Here is a 25,107-nt window from a genome sequence, read left to right as displayed (position 1 = left end):
GTGCATGCAGATACAATTCTCCTTCTTAGTCTCGCGGTTCAGATCCCATGGCCATTTCTCTTTGATCTTCCTCATGGTCTTGCTATCACTTTGAAACAGCATGGCATGCACTGTAGGTATCAGCTTATTAAACACAGGTTATTGTTGAAGGAAAATTCCAACTGAGACTCAGCTGATTCATGTATAGTCTCCCTTATTTACTAAGAATTTTTTCACTGGAAAATATTGAAAGGAAGCTAGCTTTTTATTTTTTTTTAAAGAAGTTTTAACTCCCTTTTATTTAGAAAAAAAAATCTTTGATGTAAAATTTTACCAATCACTTGCAAATATACTTAATCCCAAGGCCTTTGTATTTGAGGATATCTGCACATAAGTGACTTGGTAAAATATATATTCTGCTGTCCCGTGAACTAATATTGTCATGTTCGCTTGAAAATGGAGGATGCATAACCTAGGTTTTATTAGAATCAGTAGAGAGATTTGAAAATGCTGGTATTGCATGTTAGCACTGATCAAGTTTTGTGGCTTATTCTTTTTCATAAGAGTAAAATATAGAGAAATCGTAACTATAAAATCATACTTGTAAAGTCATCTAATGTACATATAGAGTTGTGTGTACACACATACACATGAACCCACACACACTTGTGACGCTTTGGATTATAAGTTTTGGAGTCAAATGGACTGGGTTTTATGACTTTTAATCACCGTGTAGCCTTGAGAAGGTTTTTTAAGCACACTGCCCCTCTATTTCTTCATCTGTAATATAGGATGGATAAAACCCATCTCAGAAAACTGTTGTGAGGGCAAAAAACAATGAACCATAACTACTGGAGTACCTGATGTTGAATAGGTTCCAATAAATAGTGGCTGCTGTTGCTACTGTCATCGTGGCTGCTTAGGAGGTTGTTATCCAGCCTTAAGTAAATAAATCTCCTTAGCCACTCAAGCTGAGTCTGAGAGAAGTAGCACCATAGGAACCCACACCTGCAATTCAGAACATCTGCCCTCGAGACTTTCAGTTTGGTGTCCATATTTGACAGCCTCTTTTGTTGTCCTTGGCACCTTAGTAACTATGGCTTACGTCTCTCGGGGAAGACTTAGGAGCCTCTAGCTGCACCTAGTTTAGCTACTCTGGAGGAGGCCACCCTACCTTTTGGATCTCCGAAAAGTTAGTTTTCATTGTGACACACAACCCTCATTTAAAATCAAATGCTCTCAAACACAGTTTAGATACTTGGTGATAATTCATCTATATGTTGTATTGAAGAAGTTAACTACAGGTAAATAATTGTACTATTGTAACGAATTGTAATTCTCTTACTAGATGCCTTCAGGGAAAAAAAAACAATTCCGACAGACTTCTAAACCAGAGAAAATACACTACAGAGAACACAGTTGTATAATTAGTATTCTCAGGCCGGGCGTGGTGGCTCACGCTTGTAATCCCAGCACTTTGGGAGGCCGAGGCAGGCGGATCACGAGGTCAGGAGATCGAGACCACGGTGAAACCCCGTCTCTACTAAAAATACAAAAAATTAGCCGGGCGTGGTGGCGGGCGCCTGTAGTCCCAGCTACTCAGAGAGGCTGAGGCAGGAGAATGGCGTGAACCCGGGAGGCGGAGCTTGCAGTGAGCCGAGATCGCGCCACCGCACTCCAGCCTGGGTGACAGAGCGAGACTCCGTCTCAAAAAAAAAAAAAAATTAGTATTCTCTCACACCCAAGAAATACGTGGCTTAGTCATCCTTATTATATTGAGATTGTAAATCTAATGTCATGCTCTGACTCCACCCTACTCATTAATAAAAAGCCCTTGGGCTATATCAACTGATCTATATCCCTAATCAAGTATTTATTAAACCCTTGCTGTGTGCATCCCATTATGGTAAGTGTTGCAGCTGCATCTGCATGTCTTATGACGCTAAGTGAATTCGGGTAAAAGCTTGTAGACTCTCAGATTACATGTCAGGCCTGGAGTCTCATCTCTCATATGCCATTCATTAGTGTTAAACCTTGAACAATTTCTTGAGCATATTTGCTTCCCTTTTTACATCTATGTAATGAAGAGCTTGAACCCAAAGATGTCTAAGGTCACTTGCAGTTGTCACATTCTATGATCTTTCTCCTCTTTCCTGAGAGGTTAGGTAGGGTTTCCTGAATCATTAAGGGATCACACTCCTTGCTCCACCCACAAGGAACTACATTCATATTTGTCTCATGGCTGGTATTTTGTGAGTGCTAGCATTTTTCCCGGAACATACCCCTACCCTTTATGAGAATAATCCCCAGTCATCCTTTAGGTTCTGTTTCAAATACCACATGCTTTCCCAGAGGTTTTCCATCATCTCCAACTCCTTTTTTCCCCTCTATGCTCAGTTAAATGCTTCTCCTTGTTCCCATAGCATCTTAAACTATATTTCTTTTGTTTTGCTTTGCTTTTTGTTTTTTGAGATGCAGTTTTACTCTTGTCACCCCAGCTGGATTGCAATGGCATGGTCTTGGCTGACTGCAACCTCTGCCTCCCAGGTTCAAGCGATTCTCCTGCCTCAGCCTCCTGAGTAGCTGGGATTGCAGGCATACGCCACCACACCCGACTAATTTTTTGTATTTTTAGTAGAGACAGGGTTTCACCATGTTGGCCAGGCTGGTCTCAAATTCCTGACCTCAGGTGATCCTCCCGCCTCGGCTGCCCAAAGTATAGGGATTACAGGTGTGAGCCACTGTGCCCGGCCTTAAACTACATTTCTTATAACATTCATTGCACAGCGCTGTCTTGTCCATTTGTCTGACGTAATTCTTCACCAGACGGTTGGCTTCACACCTTACTTACACATTGTATTTTCAGGCCCTAATATAAAATCTGTCTCAAAGTAGGTGTTCAAAGATTATTTCTGGAATAAATTAGGAGTTGACTTATCTGTTAAATCCTGGAATGGCTTCCATTTATAGTGGACACTACGCTACTCTTCCCAGGTCACCCTTCAGGAGGGGAGAGCTCATCCTACAGTCTGTAGGTGATAAAAAGCTCTTAGTATCCCTCTCCAGGAATTATACAGGGCAGAAGATACCTTACCCCCAAGGTTATGTCCCCTTCCCAGGGGCAGCTAGGATGCAATGACTGGTTGATGTAGGGTTATAAAGGGCCGGCCCCATTGCCTAAATGCAAGATAACTTACAGAGCCATCGCAGCACCACAGCCCCCCTTGGGAACAGCTGAGCGAGACATTTGTGGTGACCACATCACAGTTCAGCTCCTTTTTTCCACCAGTGGTATTTTCCTTACTCTGACTTAAGTGTTATTCTTTACAGAGCTCAGCAACAAACTTCCTGTCTGCAAAACACAGTCTCAGAATCTGTTTTCCATGGAACACAACCATTGAGTAGAATAAAATTCGAATCCTTACAAAGGCTTGCGTGACAGGACTGACCCGGTTTTCCTCCTTCTCTAACTAGCTCTCATCACCATGCACTTGTCTTCAGTTATACTGTCTGACCTTCCTTACATCCTTGAAACTTGTTTTTTTCCCCATATGTAGGACTGTTACTTCTAGTCCCTCTTTCTAGAAGTTTCCTCTTGGCCTATCTCATGAATGACAATATCCTTTTGGTCTCAATGATTCTATCAGTGTCATCTTTCTGTTTTTTTCCATAAAAAGGCCTTGCTTTGAGATCCTACCCATGGTGATCACCCTGGCATTCTGTTCACCACCCAAGTTATTTCCATTATAACATCTTTAATAGAGTTTTTTTTTTTTTTTTTTTTTTTGCCTAAAACATTGACCCAATTAACACCTAAAGATTTGTAGTCAGAGTAACAAAAATAACAATAACACACTTACATAGCACTTATTATTAACCAGGCACAGTCTCAAGGGCTGTACACATTGAATGCTCAACACAACCCTATAACATAGTGATATGGTTAAGCTTTGTGTCCCCACCCAAATCTCATCTTGAATTGTAATCCCCAGGTGTTTAGGGAGCAACCTGGTGGGAAGTGATTGGATTACGGGGGGTGGTTTGCTCCATGCTGTTCTCGTGATAATGACTGAGTTCTCACAAGATCGGATCTAAGGCAATATTCCCTGCTCTGGCAGGCTGTCTTTCCCGCCTCCATGTGAAAAAGATCTTTGCTTCCCTTTTGCCTTCTACCATGATTTTAAGTTTCCTGAGGCCTTCCCAGCCATGCAGAACTGTCAGTCAATTAAACCTCTCTTTGTTATAAATTACCCAGTCTCAGATAATATCTTTATAGCCGTGTGAGAACAAACTAATACAGATAGGCACTATTTTATCTTCAACTTTGCAGATGAGGAAATGGAGGAACAGAGATCTCATAGCAAGAAGTGAAGCTGAGATTCAAACTCAAGACAGTCTAGCTACCAAATTCACGCTGTTAACTGTGGTAGGTACTATATAACCACATTTTAAGTAATACGTGACCAATGAATGGAAGAATGAGTGGACAGCATAGAAATTACTCCAGTAATTTTTCTGTGGAAGGTATTAGTGTTGGACATAAAGTTTAAAATGTAACACTTAATATATATCCCTTTGACAAGAGAAACAAACACTTACATATTCTGTCTGAACTTCCATGTTGAGTCAGTAGTTCTGCCACTGATATAGAAAATGGGCCTATTATATGCTGGTGCCAAATCCAATATGTTGCCCATTTTCTATGCAGGCACTTGTGTTCCTAACTTCTCTTTCATAAGCAGGCAGTTCAAATATGAATGAGCCATTCAACAGAAGGCATATTTGAAAATATTACAATCTATTATACTAAGACAAAAACTAAGCATAGTACAAAATTTGAGGGTGCCTGTTTTTCTTTTAGATCACTATAGATAATATTAGAGTACTTCTAACTTTATAAATGGCAGGATGATTAAGTTTGGTCATACAATGCATAAGAAATATCAGCTCTAATAAAAATGTTCCACTCTCCAAATTTACTTAGAGATTTTGTCTACAAAATGCTACCAAAAGACAAGTGAAAAATGTGATCATCCACCTGAATGTTTTGTTTACATTATATCAAACATTTTTTATTTATAAATTATAAAGCTGAGAATTTTTGACTTTGTACCCAGAAAACCTGGCAAAGGTACTAAGTCAATGGAATCCGGACTTTTTTGTGTGTGTTGAATAATTATGCACAGCACATTTTTCTTCCCCAGCTTTTTGCTTAGATATGTTTAAAATCACAATATATTTTAGTATATCTAACTTAGCTTTGCGTTAATATAATTGAGAAGCACAATTAGAGTTGTTTAATAGGTCAATTGCTGATGAATTACACAAAATGTGATAATCTTCTTTGGCATAATAATTTTGGAAGCCATTTTGCAAAATAAAGCATTTCAGAGGAGATTAGTTCTTCAAATAAATTTCTATTACTGGTCTTTTATTTTTATTCCCCAAACCGTATGCCAGTTACAAAATAATTTCTTCATAAACATCAATATATACTTATCTATTTCTATCATTGACAGTGTTATGTTTTTAAAGATAATTTTTACCTCAGCCTTAATACATCTAGAAAAACAACTATTTTTACTGAGAATAAGGAAGGTTACAGTAATTTTCCCAAACAATTGTGATAGAACCAATCCAGTCACAATATCATATGAAGTGTAACAGCAATTAATTTTTTCATTTCTTGAGCCATTGTCATATATGAAGAGCATTCATGCTACTTTAAATTTGTTTCAAGAGAATATTCTGTGGGGCAAACACTAGTTAAGTTTTGAGTACCTAATGATGCAGTCAATAAGAGCAGAAATAAACTATTCTTGAAAAACTTTCAAATAAAATTTTAAAACTTTATTTTTAAAGACATGCCTCAAGATTTCAGGAACTATCTGCTAATCGGTATCATTGCTCAGTTCTCTATTGTCGAGGAAACAGTCAATCTGAGACAGATTTTGTGGACACAGAGACGTCATATTTGCAAAGAAAATGAATTATTTAACTTATAACCATGTGGCCCGATCAAGACATTAATTTAAGATTTTCCTTCTCCTTTAATTAAGATAACCATTAGATAAGCCTGAACAACATTACCTTTTAAAACTCTGACAGTTTAAAAGTTTAGGAAATGTTTGACCAACTTGAAATATTATATTTAATCCAGCACTAACTAGAGTATTTTAAAGAAAAACATTCTTGTAACTCTTGAAAATGTGCTCTTCTAAAGTATAGAATTTTTAAATAAACAATTGTGGCAGCCTAAAATTAGATTTAAAACAAAAATGTGATAACCAGAAATTGATAACTATTTAATATCTTCTACTCATAGGTTTCAAAGTCATTGGCACAACAATTGCTAATTTGTCATAGTTCCTATCATTTATTTGTACAAAAGGGTAGACTGAAGTATTTATACCATTTGAAAATTAAAATGAGTCTACTATAAACTATGAGAAGAAATGTACGGGCTATTTTTAATCACTCATTTTCTCTTTTGCAAGTTGAATTCTGATTCATTAAGAAAAAATTTCTCTGGGACTTCTAAATAGTGTATTTAAAAATTCACTGTAGAAATCAATAATATAGGCATATCTCAATTCAAGTCTTTTAAAGTGAGAAAATATGAGAGAGCATGAGTAAATAACGTTCAGGAGATAGAATTCGACTAGATATCATCATTAATAATACTGAATAAGTTCATTGGGAAAATGATGATCAAAGAGCTTTAAAGTGATAACTTCAAATTTTAAATTTTGAAGAATTCAGTTATCCTTCCAAACCACTCTGAGAATGTTTCCTTATTTTTCTTCAGTTTTCATTTGATAAAAAATAAGAAATATAAATGTTTCTTATAAATAAGAATAGTACTTACATTGTTAGCCATTTTATCATTATGTAGTGTCCATTTTATCTGAGCTGACTAATCAGTTTTTTTTAATTAGACATTTTGGTTTCAAACTTTAAGCAACTTTCTATAAATTGTGTGAAGAAAAATGATCGTTCAATGTTATAGTCAGGGATAGTAAATCCCAGGTAGTGATCATTAACCTTAGAACACATCTCATAGAGATAATGGTAATTATACTTCTTAGAAATGTCCATACCACAGGTTTCTTGTCATTTATACAGTTGAGGGAAAGAACAACCTTATTAGATATTTATAAGTCATCTCAAAGGGTTTGACAGGGTCTTTAAATCAAATTTTAAACAGAAGCCATTTTAAATGTTCACTTTTAACACAATAGTATCCAGCAGACTTCCCTGCCTGTCTTAATTCTATGACAATTTCGAAAATGAAAGCTCACTCATGTTCTCCTTCTCACCATTGTCTCATGTACCAATTAGTCTCTTTTGTAGTAGATATCTTTGGAGTGTACTCCCAGACGGAGCCTCCTTTCTCCATAAGAATTGTACCCTCATATAGAAGGTAGACTCCAGCAACCCTATTTTGTACTCCATGGCCCTGCTCCCTGAAGATCCTCAACTGGACTGGGGCTGGATATTTGCCCCAGGAGAGAAAAATCACATTTCCTCTTCATGAGCTGGAATTGGACATACAGAGGCAGATCAAATTTTGCTGGGCCTGTGAACTAAAGGTAGGTTACTTGGAATCACGGGGTAGAGTTCTGCCTCTCAAGTGCAGTGCAAACAGCAAAGAAAAGATGAAACAAAGATGTAAGACTATGCAACTTAAAGGAGTCCGAGGTCATGGAACTGGATCGCTTTCTAAGTCTCCTTCTGTTTCTCCTAAGGTGGAAGTGTCTTTCTTCCCTTCCAATTCCGTGAGCTAGCCTTGTATTTAATAGCAAATTCCTTATTTTTGTGTAAACAAGTGCCAGTAGGTTTCTGTGACTTGAATCCCAAAGAGCATTAAGACATCCATCCTCTTCCACTACGTGCCCTTTTCCAGCATCTTCATATGTATAAAATACTTGAATAATTATGATCAAAATATGTAAAATTATGTTTGATGTGTTAGCAAAATATGTAAAAATTATTGTTCCCATCATATATTTTCCTTCTATGACACATTAAAAAAATCAGAAAATGCTTTTCAACTTTGTTGTTTTTTGAAACTTTTTTCATTCTACTTAGTCACAATGTCCTTCCTTGGGCTTGCTAGCATTGGTCCTCCAAAGTTAATGAGCACATCACTTATACAGTGTTTCTATTTTTAGACAGTGTAATGCCTATGTCTCTAAATCTGACTTGAAACCTCAGCCCCCCACCCCCACCCCATGTAAAGTAGCATGATGTGTCACCACCAAGAAAGCCACTGCTGGCTCCAGTGCTCCTGGACCCAGTAATATTGGAGGACTGTGAGTCCTGGAGTGTCTTCTAATTAACACTTTGCTTAACAAGAAAAAAGAAATAACGCACCTAAAAACAAAACAAAACAAAACAAAAAAAACAAAAAAACCCCAGCATTTGAATCAGGTCTGTGCATATTTTCTTTTACTTTTCTGTTGGAATAAGAAGTTCCATTCGTTTTTCTTAACAAAGCAACAGATTCCCAAAGATTATATTTCCTGAATATATTTAAAACTATCTACTATTAAAGAAAAACTTTTTTTTTTTTTTTTATATGGAGTCTCACTCTGTCACCCAGGCTGGAGTGCAGAGACACAATCTCGGCTCACTGCAACCTCCGCCTCCCAGGTTCAAGCGATTCTCCTGCCTCAGCCTCCTGAGTAGCTGGGACTACAGGCACGCGCCACCACACCTGGCTAATTTTTGTATTTTCAGTAGAGACGAGGTTTCATCATGTTGGCCAGGATGGTCTCGATCTCTTGACTTTGTGATCTGCCCGCCTCAGCCTCTCAAAGTGCTGGGATTACAGGCATGAGCCACTGTGCCCAGCCAGTAAAACATTTTTATAATGAGGTAAGGGAGAGAGGAAGGAGGAGACGGAAGGAGGAGAGAGAGAGGGCTAATAAACAAGCTGTTTTATTTTTACTAGCTCCAACATATTTTAATGTGGTTTACATATTTAACTTCTGTATTTATTTTAACCAGAGTGTAGGGAAAAACTTATTATTAGAAAACAATGTCAGAGTCTTTTTGGTAAAAGCTAATTAAGATAATATTGTTTTTACTATAATCATGAGAGGAGTTAGTATCACAAATTGTGTTCTAATTAGTCAGTTAATTGTAGTTAGTTAACAATAAAAAGTCATAGAGTATCTAGTTAGGCAGTTAGTTAACCATGAACAATTATGGAATTTCTAGTGTGTGAGGAACAGTAGACCAGGCACCTAGGGGTGAGATATTTTTAAAAAATAATTAAAACTTCCCTAAAGGAGTTTTGGGGTAAACCAAACAGGTACAGGTGGGAGATGATTAAAAATGAGATTTTTAACTTATTTATTTAAAAAAAAACAGCATATTATGCCTGCACAAATGTTAACTGAAAGCTTACAGCAAACCTGTGGGCATGGGAGAGGTGCCTGTATGCATGCAGTCACTGAGCACAGCAGAGAGCTGCCCACTATTGCTTTGTTGAGACAAGAGGGAATTGACTCATGGGTGTTCATATCATCTCTGCACTGAGTGTCAGCTGGTGACAGCCCCACCTGGGTAGCAGGGCCTGAGCACCTCCTGGAGCTCCAGGCACTGTGAGATGCGCTTCCTCTCTTCAGTTGGTCTCTGGCAGCTATTCAAATGGAAGCTCAATATGTTAGGACTGGCTTTGGAAAACATCTCCAAGCAAGAACTCCCACTGAATAGTAAAATGGAAATTCTGCTCTCCGAAAACCTCCAGAATTAGGTTTCATTTCTGACACCTCAGATAACAATGGAAAAAACTTGTCTTTATTCAAAGTGCTTCACATATATTATTTACACTTCCTACATCTACGAGGAGTTGGGGGAAAAAAAGAAACACGTGAAAAATCGAAAGCATAGAAATATTCAGTGGGTCTCTGGCCAGGCTCGGTGGCTCACACCTGTAATCCCAGCACTTTGGGAGGCTGAAGCAGGTGGATCACCTGAGGTCAGGAGTTCGAGACCAGCCTGACCAACATAGTAAAAACCTGTCTCTACTAAAAATACAGAAAAAAAAAAAATTAGCTGGGTGTGGTGGCAGGCGCCTGTAATCCCAGCTACTAGGTAGGCTGAGGCAGGAGAATAGCTTGAACCCTGGAGACAGAGGTTGCAGTGAACCGAGATTGCACCATTGCACTTCAGCCTGGGCAACAAGAGTGAAACTCCATCTCAAAAAAAAAAAAAAAAAGAAAGAAATACTCAGTGGGCCTCCAAAGCTATATTGATAATAACAACAATAATTTCTACTACAACTACTACCTCTGCCACTAACATTGCTATTCCAGCGGAACTCACTATGCATCAAGAACTATGCCAACACTTCGCCTATAGTCACTCTCAATTTTTATAGCACGCTTGGAGGAGTACTGTTACCCCATTTAATTAGTGAGGAAAAATAAGGCTCATACAGTTAAGTAATGTGGCCAAGAATATACAGCTATAAAGTGATGGAAAAGGATGATCTGATGCCAAGATCTGCATTCCTAACTATACTACCATCCTTCAATAACTTGCAAAAAAGCCTTTTCAGAGCACAGAGTCACTCTCTACGTTAATAATTTTCTAGATATTTTTGCGTTATGCACAAAATTATTTCACATATTTTAGTCTCACATAGTTGGCATAAAACTGGTTGCCAATACTTCCATCACTCTACTTCAAATGTTATCCTACCTGCTGTTTTTTGAAGCACTTACTGTGATTGACAGCCCTACAGAGATGGCCCTGTAGAGACACTCACTGGTTAATTTATTGTTTGTCTCTTCCACTAGAATGTAAGGTCCACTAGAACAGGGACTTTGAGTCACTGCTATAGCCTTAGAGTCCAAAAGAGTGCAAACATTCAATATGTACATGTTAAATAAATAAATTATCTAGATCCCCAAATATCGAGGACTATCTCTACTTAAATAGATTAAAAGTTGTTTTAATTTTGGTTTTCACCATGTTGGTCAGCCCCATAGGCATGGTGGCTCATGCCTATAATTCAAGCATTTTGAGAGGCCAAGGTAGGAAGATTGCTTGAGGCCAGGAGTTTGAAATCTGCCTGGAAAACAGAGTGAGATTCTGTCTCCACAAAAATTAAAATAAAGAAATTAACTGGGCATGGTGATGTGTGTCTTTACGTAATCCTAGCTTCTTGGAAGGCTGAAGAGGGAGGATCTTTTAAACCCAGGAGAGTTTGACGCTATAGTGAGCTATGATTGCACCACTGAACTCCAGCCTGGGTGATAGAGCAAGACTCCATATCTTAAAACAAACAAAGTTAGTATAATTCTTATATGCACTCATTAACTCATGTATAGTTATTTTTTGAGTTCCATAAGCAAATATAAATACCACAATATACGCTGTGACTCAAGAACCAAGCCCTCATCAGAAACTGCTGTATTAAGTGAGGGACAAATGAAGTAGGAGAATATTCAAGAAGCAATACTACATCATACTACATCATAGAAAAGAAAATCTGGCATTGAAATTTCAGAGAATGATGTTCAAACCCCAGCTCTGTCAAATAACATGCGATAAGTAAATTACTTCTCTGCACTGGTAAAAAAATGGGGAGTAATTATGATTACATACAGAGATGAGGAGGATGACATGGGATAACAAACAGAAAACTTTTCAGACGTAATTTTCCTGGGTTTTTCTGACACACTGCAACACAGCAAAGCATTCTATTTCAAACAATAGCACATCTCTCTACCAACAACAACAAAGTGGCAAGCAACTGGAAACCAATTGGCAACAAAACAGAGAAGAAGAAGAAACATGTTTCAAGGCCCTCCCAGACTTAGAGGTCAACTGAGAAAACATCAGAGAGAACATGGTATCCTGGGTGATACCTAAACAGAATGGCAAATGGGACAGACACGAAAGGGGAGGCAGGAAAAGCAGCTCAGAAAAGACAGTGACCACGTGGCTTTAGAACTTAGAACTACATGGGGGGCAAACTTCAGAGGCAGCTTAGTGTGATGGTGAGATGGTGAATAGAACTAAATTCAGACCACAAAGCTAGAGCTTTTCATTTCAAAGAGAGGGACAGAAGGGGTAGGCAGGCTTATGTTTCAGAAAAGCTCCATAGAGCTTCACAATCTTTGGGAATTCCCCAGGGTGTAAAAGTTCAATAAAAGAAAATTGGCTTACAGTACTCATCACTAAGCGCACATCTCAAGATTAGTTAGATAGTCTCTGGGACTGGGCAGAGTGAAAGAATTAGGAGCAAAACTAAATAGTTATTAAGGAGATAGAAAAGCTTATGAGTGAATACAACGGGAAATACTTATGGTGAGATTAAAAGCAGAAATTGAAAGAATCTCCTTTTTTTCTTAAGAAAAGGTTATGAGGTGAGTAGCACATGGACGATGGAAATAAAAATAAGAGAAGTTATTATCTTTTGTGCTTTGTTTCCAGGAATCTTAAATTTTATGGGATGCTAGCTAAGCTTATGTGATTTATGAAGAAAAAAACATAATTGGATGCTTTGGAATTATCCAGGGGATTTGGGTATATATAAAAACTGGCTCAGCTAATGCCCCTCAATATCATTAGCAATTTCTTTGTGTTTATGTTTCTTGATAGCAGAAGTTTTACCTGAACAATTTCATGAATATTGTTAAGATATTTAAAACAGACATAATAAATAAAAGTAGACTTTTTTACAACAAGACGTATTGACTTAGAGTTCTAAGTCTTAAGGCAAAAAGATATTGTATGCAGACTAGTCTTAGCAGTTTATAACTTAAAAATAGTGTATTTCATAAAATCTAAGAAATTCTTTTAACATTTTAATGTCTCCTAAAATCTAGACATTCCTTAAAATCGGCATCTTAGATTCTGTGAGTAAAAGCAAACACTTAATACACGAAGGACAATGTTTCAGTGACTGTTTATAACACTTGGCATCTAGTAAAACATTTTATCCTCAAGCCATTCTATGGGGTAAGAAATATTACACACATTTTACAGATGAAGAAAGTGAGGCACAAAAGAGGTTGTGTCAACTCCTGGAGCTTCCTAGGCTAGTAAGCAGCAGAGATGAAGTTTAAACACACACAGCTTGACTGCAGATTCTGTGCACCTAACCACATAAATATCATACAGTCTCATATCTTATTTAGTGAAGCAGAAAGTAACAGGAGAAAAATGTTTGCTGACCAGAAACAAAATCTTAATATGTGAATACATATAGTATTCTTAAATTAGGGTATAATTACTCCTTCTCTCCTCTCAGATGAATCTTTTTCATTGTTAGAATTTTTACCAAACAGTACCAATATTCACAATCATTCATAGTCACTTGCTTTAACCCAGCTATTCTTTTGATACAAGATGAAGATTTAACCTCTGTATAAGTGAATATAGGGATCCAAGGAGAATGGAGATCTAGATCAAAGAGTCCCGCCTTTAGAAACAGGGTTTGGTTGCACTGAATGTTAGTGGACACAGAACTGAGGTTATAACTAAATGAAGGCAGACAGCACGCAGTTGAGAGCACAGGCTCTGGAGTCAGGCCTGGGTTGAAATCTTAGATGATCTTAGATGTCACTCATTTCTCCTAAATTTCTAATTTTCATCTGTAAAGTGGGACTAATAATGGTAGCTACCACGTGGGTAATCCTAAAATTAAAGGACAGCTCAATACATTGTTGCTATTACACACATTAGAAATGAAACAGAAAATATTAAATAATTACACTTGACTTTTTAAAAAAGGAACTTAATGAGTAAAGCGGTGTCCTGTAAGAAGATGAAGACTACACTAACAGTTGATATGACTACTAAAATCAGAAATATGCAGTTGTTTATTTCATGCCTTAAGTCGAGTTTAAGGACAAAACTAATTCCTTTCACTAATTCACTTGCCAAACATATTTATTAGGAAAGAATACTATCAGTTTGATTAGGATATTCTGTATCTTTATGTATCCATAAGTCAATCTAGATTTTTTTGAGGAAATATATGACCATCTATTTGGAAGATAATAGCTATCTAGATACAATTAATCAGTTTAAAATTTTATTTCACAACCGTAACATCATTTTTGTACACGATATATTAGTATACAGAATTACCAACAGGTATCATTACGATCTTACGGGCTTTTTTGTTGTAGATTTTAAGTGAGCTTTCTCAAAATTTATAGAAAATGTATATAAAACATTATAATCCCGTGTCTTTATGTACAACTTATCCAGGGCATAATTTTAGAGATATTTGGCTTCATTCCTAGAATTCTAAGTTGGTGTGTACACTGTTTAAACAGGTGTAGAATGGGTCTGTTGGTGACTGTATGGTGATAAACTGTGAATGAAAAACTTTAGTAATTTTCAATTTATTTTAAAATAATGATTTCTTTGTAAAGCAGGAATATAAAGTTTTACTTATGATTTTAAATTTTAAAACTTTTTAAATAAAAACTATTAAAGTATTTTAAAATTAACATCCACAAAATAACAAAAATTAGGGAAACATTGAAAAATATCAAGCATTTAGACTTTAAGCAAATATATATCACTTTTTGGAGTTTTCTTACAAACTGTTTTGTGTTATATAATTTATGTCATGAGTTGAATAAACACACAAACATTACTAATATACTACTTCAGTCAGATATTCTTGATGACACAGATTAAAAAAAGGCTTGATCAGCTAATTTCCTTGGCATGTGCTTTTTTGTGTGTGATCTGCCACGCCAATATTTAGAGATGTACTCACTAACTACAGCCCAATGATTGTCCGTTATTAAAATGGTAACCAGGTATCTCTACTTTCCTTTTCAACTCTAAGAAAGGAAGAAACAGTTACCTCAGAAGGAAATTACACCTACCAGGAATTTTATCTTTTGAATTACAGACACTAACTTCTGTGACTTCTACACTACGCTTCTCCCCTTATGCATTTCCAGACCAGTGGAAAGCATGCACACTCGCTCACACACCCACATGCACACACTCAGAACAGCACCTTGCCCCAACAATTCCACAGTTCTAATTAAAAGCTACATTTCGTTAAGCAAATTAGGAGTTACAATAAAGTGGAGGGAGCATACGAAATGAATAATTAACATTGTATAGACTTCGGCATCATAATTAAGATTAAATGCTGCATATATTCAAACTAGATTAGCACAGCCATTGAAAGCAGCAATGCGCTCAGTGGGAGAGTATGCTTTTGCTAAATAATATTTTATGAAGAATATTCTAAAAACATTAAGCATAAGGTTGTCATATATAAAATGATTAAAGTTTTATACAAAAGAAGCTGTAATTCCGGTAAATGAAGTAATTTCGTTTTCCTGCTGTTTTCACCTTTAGGAACATACTGTAAATGGAAAGGAACTCCATGTGATACCTTATTAAATAGAGTATGAATCCCCTTATTTGAAGTTAATGAACCCTTGCTACATAAATTTGGGGTAATGGACAGTTCCAGTCACTTAACCTCACCAATTTCCCTTTAGAAATGTTAATTTTATTTAAGTTCTTATTCATTGTAACCTCTAATCTTGTTACCAAGCTATTTGTTTTCTATTACAAAAAATAAACATTCAACTTTCCTTTAGGTTCTTTCTTGTGTTTTGTGAATAATTTGTGAAAACTCAGAGCTGGCTATAGATATTCATATATTTTTATAGCACAAGCATTTTATTCATGCTGACAGTAAGTTTTATGCTGAGATTAGACTTGGTTGCGAGCATTTTACTGTACATTTCTGCTTTTCCTGGAAATTGACAAGTTAGAGTTTAAAAAATGAAATCAAAACAAAATGTGATTTTTACAGTAGTTAAATATTGGCTAAAATTCTTTCTTGATCTCTCCAATTTTTTGCAATTGCCCTCAGACTGTTAAAAAACAAGGGCCCAAAACAAAAATAAAAACAATTGATTTTAAATCTTATCTCAGGTATAACATTAATTATCAAACTGAAGTGGGATGAAAAGCATTTGAAATTTTAAAAATTACATATGTTTTTAAATTCATGTGCATAAATTTATTTTGGGATCAGGAAAATCTATATTCCAAGTCAGTAAAATTATTTGCTCAAAATGGTCAACTAAATAACCAACCAATGGAACTACCAATAGAATAGCTACCACAGGTTTATATGTGTAAAGTTTTAATCATCTCATTGTTTTAAGACCTTGTTATTTTGGTCTGTGATTTCTTGAAATTAAGATGAAAATTAAAAGGCATATTATTAGGATATATTAGGATATAATATATATTTAATATAAATTAAATTAATATATAATATATATTAAATATATATTTTATAATATATATAATTATATGTTATATAACATATATTATATATAAAATATATGTTAAAATATTTATATAACATATTTATATAATATATTTACATTTATATATAATATATAATGTATTTATATATAATATATATATAATTATATAATATATAACATATAATTATATAATATATAACATATAATTTAATATAATGTATAATATATAATTTAATATAATGTGTAATATATAATTATATAATTTATATAATATATAATATATAATTAATTATAATTAATAAAATAATAAAATTAATATAAAATTATATAATATATAATTAATTATAGTAATAATTATATAATAAAAATTTATTATATAATAAACTTATATAATAAAATTTATTATATAATAAAATTTTATATAATAAAATTTATTATATAATAAAATTATATAATAAAATTATATAATATATAATTAATTTAAAATAAAATTAATATAAAATTATATAATATATAATATATAATTTAATATAATGTATAATATATAATTATATAATATATAACATATAATATAAAATTAAAAGGATACTATTAGGATATATTCATTCAGAAGAGAAAATTGTGTCTGGCTATATTTTTGGTGGGGAAAGGGTACACTTTTTATAGTTATGTTACAGTTATTTAATAAACACACTGCAGTGTAAAACACTCAAATAGCTTTTGAAAGAAACTTCAGAATTTTTTTTTTAGGTCAAACCATCATTTGTGAGATGGGAGGAAAAATTTCAGAGTGTTTTTCATAAGAGAAACACTCATGATCAGACAGGCTGTTATTCTTTAAAGAAAGCTCTGAAGTTTTATTTACCTTATTCAAGCAAGTATTTTCTCAGAATCATACTATTATTTTCATGCAGACTAAAATGGCATTACACACTGAGAGAGGCACTTTTAAAAAAATTATTCTTTGTTGATGTTTGTTATTCTATACAAATAACATTTAATACTCTTAAAAAAAAAAGCAAGCCAAAAAGAAAAATAAGCTTCTGAATATCAAATCAAAAGTTGACAGTCCATCCACTTACATTATAAATGAACCCAAGGAAAAATGCTAAAACATTACCTATTAAAGATCTATAAGCTATTTACCGGTAAAAAATCAAAAACACCCAAATCACAGATTTGCTAAACAAAATCCATCAGTATCACTTTTTTTAACCAACTCATACTAGGATAATCTTTAAAATAACAGAGAAAATAGGTAACAAATGTTATAAGTTGGCCAGGTCCTAAGAGGAAAAAAAATTTCAGTTACTATCCTTGCCAATTAAACAAAATATTTTAAATAATTACTTTAGCCCCCACTTTTGATGAAAAAAACATTGCTTTATGGATTTAAGATGCAGGTTAGATACTATTCCTCTAACTATAAATTACCTTTATAGCAATATAATTGCAGGTCTTATAAGTAGGTACCACTAATACTGTTATCAATTAAAGTGCCATAAACATTGTTTATGGCAGCATAAATATAGATATTAATGTAATCAAGAATCAATAGTAGTTATTCAAATTGTCATGTAAAATATAACTCGCTTATTAGATAAAATATTTAACTTTAAGGCCATGTGGAATGTATATTACCACCCAGAAAGTTATTTAGGCCAAGTCTAATCAAATTTAAATATGAATTAAAGAATAGAAAAATAGCTGTATTCAGTAGACATTCTGGACATGGCAAAAGTTATTTTATACAATATTATTTTTAAATTCTATTTTATGATTTTTTTTTTTAAGTTTGCATAAATAGATCTACACAACAGTGACAATGTTAGATTTTCAAATCTGCGTGAATGAGTCTCATGGAGCCATGGAGCAATCAAACCCACACACATTATTTCATTTTATTCCTGGCAAATGTAACTTGAAAAAAAGCACTAACAATTATTAGTGGGGCTCCTATGGCAAGATTCTTAATTCCCCTGCTGTAGGGGGTGGAAGCCTTAGATGGCTCCAAGTTCCTGGCCCTTTGATGTTCACACCCTGTATGACTCCCTGTCTTTGAGAAAGGGTGGCCCTGATATAATAAGGTGAGTCTTTTTACAAAAAGGACCTGGAGGTCAAAGAGGAGAGGAGTCAGAAATTAAAAGCTGTGGTGGATGCTGTCTTGTTGGCCTAAGAGGTACCAAGTGCTGCATTGTGGAGAGGGTCACATGGCACAGAACAGCAGGCTAGGCTGCCTCTAGTAGCTGAGAACAACCAGTAAGCAAATGGGGTTGTTACTGATACAGCTGGAAGGAAATGAATTCTGCCAACATTCAATGAGACTACATGGAAACTCTGAACCACAGATGAAAGTGCACCCCCAATCAGCACATTTATTGCAGTATGATGAAACCCTAAGCAGAGAGGTCCAGTTAGTCCATACCCAGACTTCCAACCTACAAAAATATATAATAAATGAGTGTTCTTTTAAGTCTTTAAACTAGTGGTGATTTGTTACACAGCAATAGAAAACTACACTCCTACTTTAACCCCTCCGTCTGGAAACTGACTTATTTCTCATCAGCTCCAGTGTCAAAGCAATTTAAGACTAAGGATAAGAAACCATTATGTTCTCCTTAATTCTCCAAACTGGTACCAGCTCACTAAGAGCTTCTAAAACCCCCATGTCTCAAGTCTGAAATGTAGGAGCACATGTTGATAGTACCATCAAAAGGTTATTTGTAAGGACCTATATAAGGCATAAGACACGTATGCATAAACTGTATTAGCATACATATACATAGCCATTTAGTTTTGAAAAGATAAAGCTGTAAAGATCATAGTATAAAACCTATGATAGCTTTAAATTCAAGTTCAGCCAGATGCACATCACTACACTGAAATTCAACTAGCTAGATGCATTTCACTATATTAGTCAGTAATGAGATCATTTGCCTTCTTTAAAAAGTTGTACAGCATTGTCTATCCCCAAGTCTCTGTTTTAAAAGAAAAAGGGCTTAAGGGAGTTGAAGGCTAGTTCCCAATATTTCCCAAAGAGTAACATTGTCCAGAAGCATCATGATTTCAAGGTATGTTAGTCTGTTTTCTGTTGCTATAAAGGAGTAGCTGAGACTGGGTAATTTATATTTAAAAAAGAGAAGCTTATTTGGCTGATGGTTCTGCAGGATATATATGAAGGATGGTGCCAGCATATGCTTCCGGTGAGGCTTCAGGGAGCATCCAATCATGGCAGAAGAGAGAGGGGATCCAATGTGTCACACAGCAAGAGAGGGAGCAAGATAGATGCCATGCTCTTTTAAACAACCAGCTCTCCCGTGAACTAAGAGAGTGAGAACCCACTCATTACCACAGGGAGGGCACCAAGCCAGTCATGAGGAATTCGCCCCCAAGACCCAGAAACCTCCCACTAGGCCCCACCTCCAACATTAGGGATCACATTTCAACATGAGATTTGGAGGGGATGAATTATATCACAAGAAGGGAAGCACACTTACCAATATCAGATGCCATATACAGACTAGATGCATTTGCCATTTCATATCAATTTTCTGGCACATTTTTGGAGGAGATTAGAAAGAGGTAAGGAGAGGAGTATGAGGCTCGTGTAACACTCATGAGTGATTCCACTATATGTAACACAAGAAATGTGTGGATAATGAAGACCTGAGAAGTATTTAACTATTCAAATGGTATCCAAAAAGCTCAAATTTTTAAAATCTTCTGACTGGCTGGGTGTGGTGGCTCACACCTGTAATCCTAACACTTTGGGAGGCTGAGGCAGGCAGATCACCAGAGGTTGGGAATTTGAGACCAGCCTGACCAACATGGAGAAACCCTGTCTCTACTAAAAAACACAAAATTAGCCAGGTGTTGTGGTGCCTGCCTGTAATCCCAGCTACTCGGGAGGCTGAGGCAGGAGAATCACTTGAATCCGGGAGGCAGAGGTTGCTGTGAGCCGAGATTGCACCATTGCACTCCATCCAGCCTGGGCAGTAAGAATGAAAATCCATCTCGAAAAATAAAATAAAAAACAAAACTAAAAACCTTCTAATGACTAACTGAAACACATATTGCTCCTATAGGCTACCAGATTGCAAGGAAAAAATGTGAAATAGTTACCTTTGTTGATAAATGACCCAAACTCTCTAAGACTTATTTTCCTGAACTCTAAAATGGGATAAAGTAGTGCCTATTCTTGATTGAGTTATCATAAGGATTAAATTATACAATGCATTTGAGATACTGAGAACAATGACAGATACCTAGTGTGATAATAGGTAGCAAGTAATAAAGATAGTGGTGATCAAGTAGTAGTATTCAAAATTAAAGCTGACTTTTTCTAATTATTTTTCTTATTACTGAAGGTTGTATGCTATATAGAATCTTTTAATCAATTCTATATAGACGATACATATATTAAATCTTAATCTCAATGGATTGTTGCTATTTGTTCTTCTGGGATTTACCTGTACTTGTTAATTTGTAGATGGACTTCTTATCAGTCCATTATTTAGAAACTATTCTTATTAAAATCACCTTGATTTTCTATAATTTAGATGATAGCTCTCTCTCTTCAACCCTCCACTCAACACACACACACACACACACACACACACACACACACACACACACACACACACACACACACACACACACACACGCTCAATACTTACAAATTATATTTAACTCTCTTTATGGGAATATATGTATCACATTAATGTAAATCAGAGGTCTTCAACTGGTAGTCCATAGACCAGATTTGGCTTATGCATATTTTATTTAGCTAGCATAGTGTTGGCTGTGCCATTATACACTAAATAATTATGATGAGTGCCAATGCTTACAAATTGGGAAATTCACATTAAAATCATAATTTCTGGCTTTTTTAATGTAAAAAAAAAACAGATTTGTATCTTTAAAGTAGATATTATCTGGGTGCAATGGCTCACACTCGAAATCCCAGCACTTTGGGAGGTCAAGGCAGGAGGATCGCTTGAGATCATGAGTTAGAGACAAGACTGGTCAATACAGTGAGACTTGGTCTCTGCAAAAATAAAAGAAAAAATTAGCCTGGTGCTGGACTCAAACTCCCAGGCTCAAGCAATCTTTCCTCCTCAGCCTCTGAGTAGCTGGGACTAGAGGGAGGTACCACTGTGCCTGGCTGGGATCCCTTTTTTCTCCTGACCAAATTCCGTGGCTGCTTCTTCCCCCCTCACTCTTCCACTATCTGCTCAAATGATCTGCTAACAATTCTGGAAATGATTTTTAGTAAAGAAAAAAAAAAAAGAAAAAAGTATTGTTTGAAGGACGTTATTTGGTTGCACGCTAATGTCATTGCCTCTTTTCTAAGTGGCCCAGAGGAATGACTGCATTGAAAATGTTCCATTGTTTATATAGACAATAATATACTGTCGTATTGATTTACCCAGGTATTAGGGTATGACTGTTTTATTATTTCCAGAAAAAATCTTAGCGAGACTTGGAAATGTTCATAGCGATTTTAGGTTTTTAAATAGTTATTTTTTTCCTGGACAGAGGGCTTATTTCATCCTATTTGTGATATTACCTAAGCAAATCCAGAGATTTACGGGGTATCCCACCTTCATTATGCTATGCTCTTAAGAATTCTATCTAGAAATGACTTCCTGAAGGAGTAAAATATTTTCTTCTTTCAAAAATTTGGGTCACACTACCTTCTTATGAAGAACTTTTCCCAATTAAATAGCATTCAGTCATTAAATACCCAAAAATTAGAGGAGAGTTCAGAGAATAACTTCCTATTGATACAACAGAATGATTTCCCAATGCCGTAGCTCTCTGCGAGTGTAAGTATTTGCTGCTGTTGCATATTCCATGTTACCATCCAGTTTAGGGAATCTCTATGAAAATCTTTTTTTGAAATGAACAATTTAATATCATTTCCATAGCTCATTGCTGCAATTTAAGGAACTTCCTTTTACACTTGGACTGTGTCCTCATTACCATCGTAATGGCTTCTCACCCACGTTTGTAATGACTAAATAATTGATATGTTGGTGGGTACTCAATGTACATGATTTTAAAACATTAAATATAAAAGAAAAGGGCATTCTAATCACCTATGAATAAGTTTTTTTTTTAAAGAACATAATTTCCAATATAATAAGTGTTAAAAGTGCAGAGAAGTTAAACACCAGTTAATAACAATCAGGTAATTTATGCTAGTTTCATAGTTAGGGTTAAGTACTCCAGCAAAAGCACTTGTTCACCTTGGAGACTATGTTTCATTTCCAACATAATCCTCAAATTAAAAAGATATACATGTTGCCATCAGCCCTATTTCTTATGCACAGTAGCTCCCATTGTCCTAAAGTGGCCCCTTGGGTCATCTTGCTATGGAAGCAGTTGATTTTTTTCACATTTGTAACCTGAAACAGCATAACTGGAAATCAGTAAATAGCTTTGCATACTTAGCATGTCTAATTACAGGTTCAAAAATTATAGGGGCATCAAGGTCAAGATTATCAGAGAATGAGCCACTAAATTAACAAAACTGAGGTCTCTGTTACTTGGAATAGTCCATGGGCTTATTTATAGAATTAATATAGATATAAATGTAGAGATATATAGATCTCTTGCATTAGGGCAAGTTTCTGAATATGTGAAAATAGCAGTTTCTTTCCCAAAGATTCTGAGTTTGGGGCCATGTCAAAGCTTTATTTTAGAACCCTACAGAGAGGTTTAACCTTCAGATTAGCTTGAACACCCAGTGGTATTCAGGCTGTCAGGAAAGGTTGGAGAAAGACTCTGTTAATAAAGCATTCAAAAAGGTTATTTGCATAAACTGTCTTCCTTAAACTAAGCATTACAAATGGTATTATTGCTCAAAGCCAAAATGGTAAGCAATTAAAGTTTGGACTCTAAATTCCCTCTGCTACTACTCTGTAAACAAGGAAAAATCACCGTCTTCAGGTCTTGCTTCTAGTGTCCCATATGAGGACACTGGATCTGAACAATTGGAATTACAAGCCCAGAATATGAACTGGGATTTCTGAATGAGAAAAGGTCCATATATTAGTTTGCTAAGGCTGCCAAAACAAAGTACTAGATACTTTAAACAACAGAAATCAATTTTCACAGTTCTGGAGGCTAAAATTCTGAGATCAAGGTGTCAACAGAGAGGGCTTCTGAAACTATTCTTCTTGACTTACAGATGTCTGCCTTCCTTCTAGGTCTTCACATGGTCTTCCCTGTATGTGTGTGTGTATGTCCTAATCTCCTCTTTTAAGGACACTAGTCATATTGGATTAGCACCCATGCTTATGACCAGATTTTACCTCCTTAAACACTTTTTTTTTTTTGAGACGGAGTTTCACTATTGTTGCCCAGGCTAAAGTGCGATGGCACGATCTCGGCTCACTGCAAACTCTGCCTCCCAAGTTCAAACGTTTCTCCTGCCTCAGGCTCCCAAGTAGCTAGGATTACAGGCATGCAACACCAGGCCTGCCTTATTTTTGTATTTTTAGTAGAGACGCGGTTTTGCCATGTTGGTCAGGCTGGTCTCGAACTCCCGACCTCAGGAGATCCACCCATCTCAGCCTCCCAAAGTAGAGGGATTACAGGCCTGAGCCACTGTGCCTGGTCTAAACCCTCCAAGTACAGTCACATGCTGTGATACTGAGGTTAAGACATCAACATATGCATTTTGGAAGGATATAATTAAGCACATAACAGTCTGTAACAGAGCATAGTAATCAGAGATTGCAGCACAAATATTTTCACACTGATGATTTTTACAATTCATGTTATTTTTGCCCATACCTTGACTCATTATCAAACATGTAATATACATAAAGTGTGCTTCTAAAAAAAAAAATCAGCTGATAACTTGGCCTTTACCCCTAGTATCCTACACATTGAGCCTTTTCTGAACAGCCTGTTAAGACTTTCCTAAAAGGCTTCTCAAGGGAAAAAAATTATTGTAGGTCAAGTTATTGTTATGATACTATCTTCTGGTTGTAACTCCAGATGTAACTACAGGACTGTGAAACTCTAGGAGCTCTGGGTGTTATGATATATCTGAGAAGGGACAAAGTTGTCATGATAAGCATTTTGTTTAGCAGGATATCTTTTCTCAATGAGGATGTTTAACGTGGCCCAGAGAAAAACAATAAATAAAAAGTCTTTACTTGCTGTGTAAAGGCATTTGACTCTGAGGTCACAGAGTTAATTGGCAGCCTGTAGAAAGAAACTTGCTTTCTACATGCCAGGGACCTCAAGGGTCTACAGTAGCTAGTAGACTTACAGGTCAGAAACCAAAAACTTTCTTAAGAATATTAATTAAACCAAATATTGAGGAAAAAGACAAGCAGGCTATTGTCACCACTCTTTCTAAATATCCAAGTTTGTTATAGTGGCATACCTTGTTTTGTATGACTATAGTTAATGATCAACTTGCTATTTGTGTAACAAAAGATAAATGAAGTTAAATCATATTTAGATGATTTAATAGATGATTATATATTTTTAAATTATTAATGCAAACATAATACCAGGAAAATGTAAATAATTAATGATGTACTTATAAATTATTTCTATTAGTGAAATAGATTAAGAAAATGATTTGTCCTTACTAGTGGGCTCATACATATTTAATAGTAACTACCACTGACATCTTTTAGATTCACCTCAAAACTCTAACATTTAAGCTTCTTTTTATAATATGGAATGCAGTTTTCAGTAGAAAATAAAGTTAGCCAAGTATACTTATGTATAAGATTTACCTCATATCACTTAACATTTTCAAATAGTTAGAACGTAAACTATGTTCCATTGTGTTTCATATTCATAGAGATCA

Source organism: Hylobates moloch, unplaced genomic scaffold, assembly GCF_009828535.3.
Source record: "Hylobates moloch isolate HMO894 unplaced genomic scaffold, HMol_V3 SCAFFOLD_6, whole genome shotgun sequence".
Lineage (NCBI taxonomy): Eukaryota > Metazoa > Chordata > Mammalia > Primates > Hylobatidae > Hylobates > Hylobates moloch.
The sequence above is the reverse complement of the archived record's forward strand: the minus strand, read 5'-3'. Positions refer to the sequence as shown.